The sequence below is a fragment of the Podarcis gaigeae genome (genome assembly GCF_964106915.1).
Source record: "Podarcis gaigeae genome assembly, chromosome: 10".
In the NCBI taxonomy this organism is placed as follows: Eukaryota; Metazoa; Chordata; class Lepidosauria; order Squamata; family Lacertidae; genus Podarcis; species Podarcis gaigeae.
The window spans coordinates 61,596,879-61,602,878 of NC_139686.1; positions in this window are offsets into that span (position 1 = coordinate 61,596,879).

A 6,000-nucleotide genomic window follows, 5' to 3' on the forward strand; every position below is an offset into this window, starting at 1 on the left:
ACAAGGTGGTTTGCAATAAAAAGAAAATTTATATGAGCAAATAACATATGCTAAAATTTCCCACCCCCAGAAAAATATCACCTAATATGTGGTTGGTTGTTTCACCTAATACATTTTGAGTTTCGCAATTCTTCATCAGAGGCAAGAGTCCATTATCTCCTGAGTGCTCTTCCAGAAGACGATTGATGTCATTCAAGTTACTACCAAAACAGCTGCCTCCAAAGTGATTATACTTGAGATGAGACTATGGGTGGGCAAATCAGTCTATTTCTATGACATCTCACTTCCACATACATTTCACCCATTTCCACATTTATCTGCATTATTTCAATTCAGGCAAAAATTCACATTTTAATGTGTAATTTTTTTAAAAAAGCTTTTCTTTCAAAATACCCATTTCTATTTTAAAATGCCATTTTTAAAAATTTAGAAATCCACAGTAGAGCAATATTTATTAGGTCAACCAAAGTGGCACAAAATATGGGCAAGCTTTCAAGTTCTCCAGAGCTCTTTATCAGGGCAAAGTGAAGCCATCTGCATCTTTATTACATCTTTAGTGGTGGTGGGGGGCAGTTTAGGACATCTTAAAATGTATTTTGACATTTCTTTTTGAGCCGAGATCTGCACTGAAATATTCAGGAGGTGCGAAAGCTGGTGAATAATGAAGTTCCACTCTGCACATTAGCCTGAGAAATGCAGGTCCAAGGCAGTTCATGTCAGGGTTCACAAAGATTACAGATTCAACTTAGTCTTGCTCAAATCTGTTGAAATTAATGGACTTAACTGAGTCATGTTCATAAATTCCTATGGGCCTTCTCTAAGTATACCGTAGGGCAGGCTTCCTCAACCTTGGCCCTCCAGATGTTTGTGACCTACAACTCCCATGATCCCTAGCTAGAAGGACCAGTGGCCAGGGATGATGGGAATTGTTGTCTCAAAACAACTGGAGGGCTGAGGTTGAGGAAGCCTGACTTAGGTGAATATCATCTATATTCATCAGGCATTCCTTATCAAAATGTGTGATTGTAAAAATACAAATTTGGAGAGATTATACAAAAAAAAGAGAGTGTTTGACAATTATCTACAGTATTTATTGTCCCATTGTTCAGTGCGGGCACTGAGGTCCACTTCCGAGGGCCTTCTGGCGGTTCCCTCACTGCGAGAAATGAAGTTACAGGGAACCAGGCAGAGGGCCTTCTCGGTAGTGGTGCCCACCCTGTGGAATGCCTTCCCATCAGATGTCAAGGAGATAAAGAACCACAAAACTTTTAGAAGACATCTGAAGGCAGCACAGGAAGATGGGCGGGGTACAAATAATAAAATTGTTGTTGTTGTTATTGTTGCTATTAATATTTACAGACCGACCCTTCATGAAACTATCAAGGCGGCATATAGCACACTATCCAAGTACAATAGGTAAAGGGACCCCTGACCATTAGGTCCAGTCGTGACCGACTCTGTTGGCCGAGGGAGCCGGCATACAGCTTACGGGTCATGTGACCAGCATGACTAAGCCGCTTCTGGCAAACTAGAGTAGCACACGGAAACACCGTTTAACTTCCCACCGGAGCGGTACCTATTTATCTACTTGCACTTTGACGTGCTTTTGAACTGCTAGGTTGGCAGGAACAGGGACCGAGCAACGGGAGCTCACCCCGTTGCGGGAATTCGATCCGCCGACCTTCTGATTGGCAAGTCCTAGGCTCTGTGGTTTAACCCACAGCGCCACCCACATCCCATGCAAGTATAATACAAATATATAAAAAATCATCAATACAACCCACTCTTCTTGCAAAAGCTTAAACAGCTTCATAGGCCTGTTAGCATACAAAGGTCTTCAAGAGACAATTGAGAGCCTGTTGAATCTTTGCTGGAAGAGGGGTCCACAGCATGGGAGCAACGACACTGAATCCCTGGCTTCAAGTTAAAACAAGCTGGGCCTCTGGAGCACAGGCGATCACAGCATTTCCTTCATCACTGTGAGAGATCTGTCTCTCTGTGGGATTTGGAGGAGAGGGTGGTCTTAGGCTCACTAACCCACTCTCTCCTAATTAGAGTTAATTCTCCTCCGTCCTTTCACTGAAATTTGATAGTCTTTCGCAAAGACTAAAAATGGACCAGCTAAGGAAAGCCTGGTGTGAGCATGCAGGAGAGTGTTTAAATCCGCTGATCTGCGTCAGGTGAGCAGGATGTCCAAGTGAGGATGAAAGGAAAGGAAATTCAATGATCCCATATGTCTCTCCCGGTCTTCTCTGGGTCAAAGGTCCACTTCATTTCATTATGCTGCCAGAAGCAGTTTATCTCATTGTACTTCCAGTTGCATTCAGCAAGGGACAGAGAGAGAGAGAGAGAGAGAGGGGGGGGGAGAGAGAGGGAGAGCAGAGCCAGGAAGTTGCCTGACCTGCTCAACATAGGGGAGGAATGGTGGGGAAGTCATGTAACTCATCATCATTGATGACTTGAGAAGGATCTGTTGCGTGTTGCTGGTAACTGTGTTGCTGATGTTCCAGTGAGAGCCATCCTCTGATATCCAGGGAAAGCAACAAAGCAGTATGGATTGGATGTGTGAAATATGTACAGTGGTACCTCAGGTTACAGATGCTTCAGGTTACAGACGCTTCAGGTTACAGACTCCGCTAACCCAAAAATAGTACCTCGGGTTAAGAACTTTGCTTCAGGATGAGAACAGAAATCGTGCGGCAGCAGCGAGGGGCCCCATTAGCTAAAGTGGTACTTCAGGTTAAGAACGGACCTCCAGAACGAATTAAGTTCTTAACCCAAGGTACCACTGTACTTCATTTCCTTAAGGCAGGCATGGCCAAACTTGGCCCTCCAGCTGTTTTGGGACTACATTTCCCATCATCCCTGACCACTGGTCCTGTTAGCTAGGGATGATGGGAGTTGTAGTCCCAAAACAGCTGGAGGGCCAAGTTTGGCCATGCCTGCCTTAAGGCATGGATGGGAACCCTATGGGATTCCAGATGTTCTTGGACTTCAGTTCCCATCAGCCCCAGATCACATGTCCCAGAGATCAGGGAGCAGATCCTTTATCTTCCCAGGGTAGAGGACCCAAGTGAAGTTGTTACAGTAAGTCGCCAGGCAACTCGGGGAAGCCTTGAATAGATTCTAGTTTGACAACAGTGTTCACTACCCAGGAGATGCTAAAAGCTATGGCAAGTTGTCTCCCTTACTGGTTTGGAGGTTGCCCCTGGTTCTGCTGCAGGTCAAATAAATGTGACCCCACCTCCCTCGTTCTCTTCAGGAAGATGGCTAGTGCAATAATAGGGACCTGACTGAAAAGCTTAAAGACTTTCACCGCTACAAGGGAGACAGATAGAAGAAAAGGAAAGAAGGCTGATCGCCGAAGAATTGATGCTTTTGAATTATGGTGCTGGAGGAGACTCTTGAGAGTCCCATGGACTGCAAGAAGATCAAACCTACCCATTCTTAAGGAAATCAGCCCTGAGTGCTCACTGGAAGGACAGATCCTGAAGCTGAGACTCCAAGACTTTGGCCACCTCATGAGAAGAGAAGATTCCCTGGAAAAGATCCTGATATTGGGAAAGATGGAGGGCACAAGGAGAAGGGGATGACAGAGGACGAGATGGTTGGACAGTGTTCTCGAAGCTACCAGCATGAGTTTGACCAAACTGCGGGAGGCAGTGGAAGACAGGAGTGCCTGGCATGCTCTGGTCCATGGGGTCACAAAGAGTTGGTCACGACTAAATGACAACAACAAGCTTATCGTGAGCCCATGTATTTTTAACTATTGCCATACCTGTGGTTTTCCACATTACTTTGATGAGAGACTGTCAACGAGTTCAACACATCTAGACTGCACCAACAAACCTCCATGCAATTCTGCAATTATCTTCAGTTTGCTGCCCAGCCCTAAGCCTGACCTTCCCAGATCGCAAGCAAATGATGCCTCCAGCAATTTACTTTTTTAAGCCTTCTGATTTGGGTAGAATTGTGCGCAAACCTATCACATGCCAAAACTGTGACCAAATTATTTCCCCAAGCCTAAATATGCGAAGATCATTACACATCCTGAAAGATTGTAGTGCAACCACTGGAAACGCTCATAGGCTGATAATATTTTCCCCACTTTAATGAAGAAGAAAACATATCAGTTCTGTAACAAGACAACTAGTGTTTTCCTTCCTATTCTGAATATATGTGTTCAATACTGTGCCCAGCCCCTCCTTAAACCAAACCAAATAAATAATTTCAAAACCCACTATAATTCTGTACACAGCAGTGCTCACTTTGTCATTATACTGTATCTTTTTATTATGCTCATTAAGAATCAGGGTCAGAGAGCCTCCTTTTTTCTTCTTTTTCAGCAGATGTTCTGGGAGATCATGGATACTTTCCTTTTTTTAACATCTCCTGCTAATTACTGCCTGCCATTTCTCCGCACTTCCTGGCTTTCAGCAGGCCAGTGAGTCCCTGTACACCATCTGTTCAAAATTCTGGTTCTTGCCCTCTCTTAGACCTCGCTCGGCCTTAATCTCTTTTGTTGTCTATTACAGAAATCACACGCACACACATTCAAGGGGTCACAATCACTATGCACAGCAGCAGGTGCCTCACCCCGAGGGAATCAGCAGTAAGGCTAAAATTACATCTGACTGAACCCCATCCCAGCTCTAAACAACCGTGCTAAGTTTCCCTTTTCCATAGACCGATAAGCAGACAGGTAGCTATCAATAATTTGTCCCGTGCTTACCTTGGACATGATATTTCCCAGAAATATTAAAACGAAATGAAAAGATTGCCAAAACAATTCAGAAAACAGCCATCGGGATTTAAAATGTTCTGTCATCTCCCCTGAGAAAGCTTTAATTATGGATCTCGCGGAAACGACCTGGACATCCATATGTTTTACATTGACGGTGAGAGGTTATCCCCTTTATTTCTCCTCGTGATTCTGCAACGGCAAACTTGTTCCCTCATTCTCACCTACTGCCGAAAGTCTAGAAGCAGGGTGGATAAAAATCAATGTTGTTTTTTTTTTAAAAAAACTAAATAAATAAATTGGATTGAAAAAAATTGGTGTTTTTTTTAAAGTATTGGAGCCTCAGCTTCAGGATCTGTCCTTCCAGTGAGCACTCAGGGTTGATTTCCTTCAGAATGAATAGGTTTGATCTTATTGCAGTCCATGGGACTCTCAAGAGTCTCCTCCAACACCAGAATTCAAAAGCATCAATTCTTCAGCGATCAGCCTTCTTTATGGTCCAGCTCTCACTTCCATACATCAGTACTGGGAAAACCATAGCTTTAACTATACGGACCTTTGTTGGCAAGGTGATGTCTCTGCTTTTTAAGATGCTGTCTAGGTTTGTCATTGCTTTTCTCCCAAGAAGCAGGCATCTTTTAATTTCGTGACTGCTGTTACCATCTGCAGTGATCATGGAGCCCAAGAAAGTAAAATCTCTCACTGCCTCCATTTCTTCCCCTTCTATTTGTCAGGAGGTGATGGGACCAGTGGCCATGATCTTCGGGGGTTTTTTGATGTTGAACTTCAAACCATATTTTGCACTCTCCTCTTTCACCCTCATTAAAAGGTTCTTTAATTCCTCCTCACTTTCTGCCATCAAGGTTGTGTCAACTGCATATCTGAGGTTGTTGATATTTCTTCCGGCAATCTTAATTCCGGTTTGGGAAAGAGCAAATATACCACTATAAGTGGTAAGTGTAGAAAGGCCCCCCAGTTGGTGTTCTTTTTCAATCACTCATTCCTTACAGAGTTTTCCAACTTTATCTAGCAACTGAGGAACGTAATCTTCCCCTGTACAAAATTGCACTTCTGATTATTGGACCCCAGAGATCATTCCGGGATTGTTTGCATTTTAACATCTATTGTATAACACGTGCGCCTTCAGAACAGCGCAATTTCACAGTTGTCGGGTGAGTCAAGTGTGAAAGAGCTCTCTTCTTTTGCAGAGGAGATCCAGCTGGAAAGTCAGAGATCAAGCTGTGGCGTTCAGCTGGAAG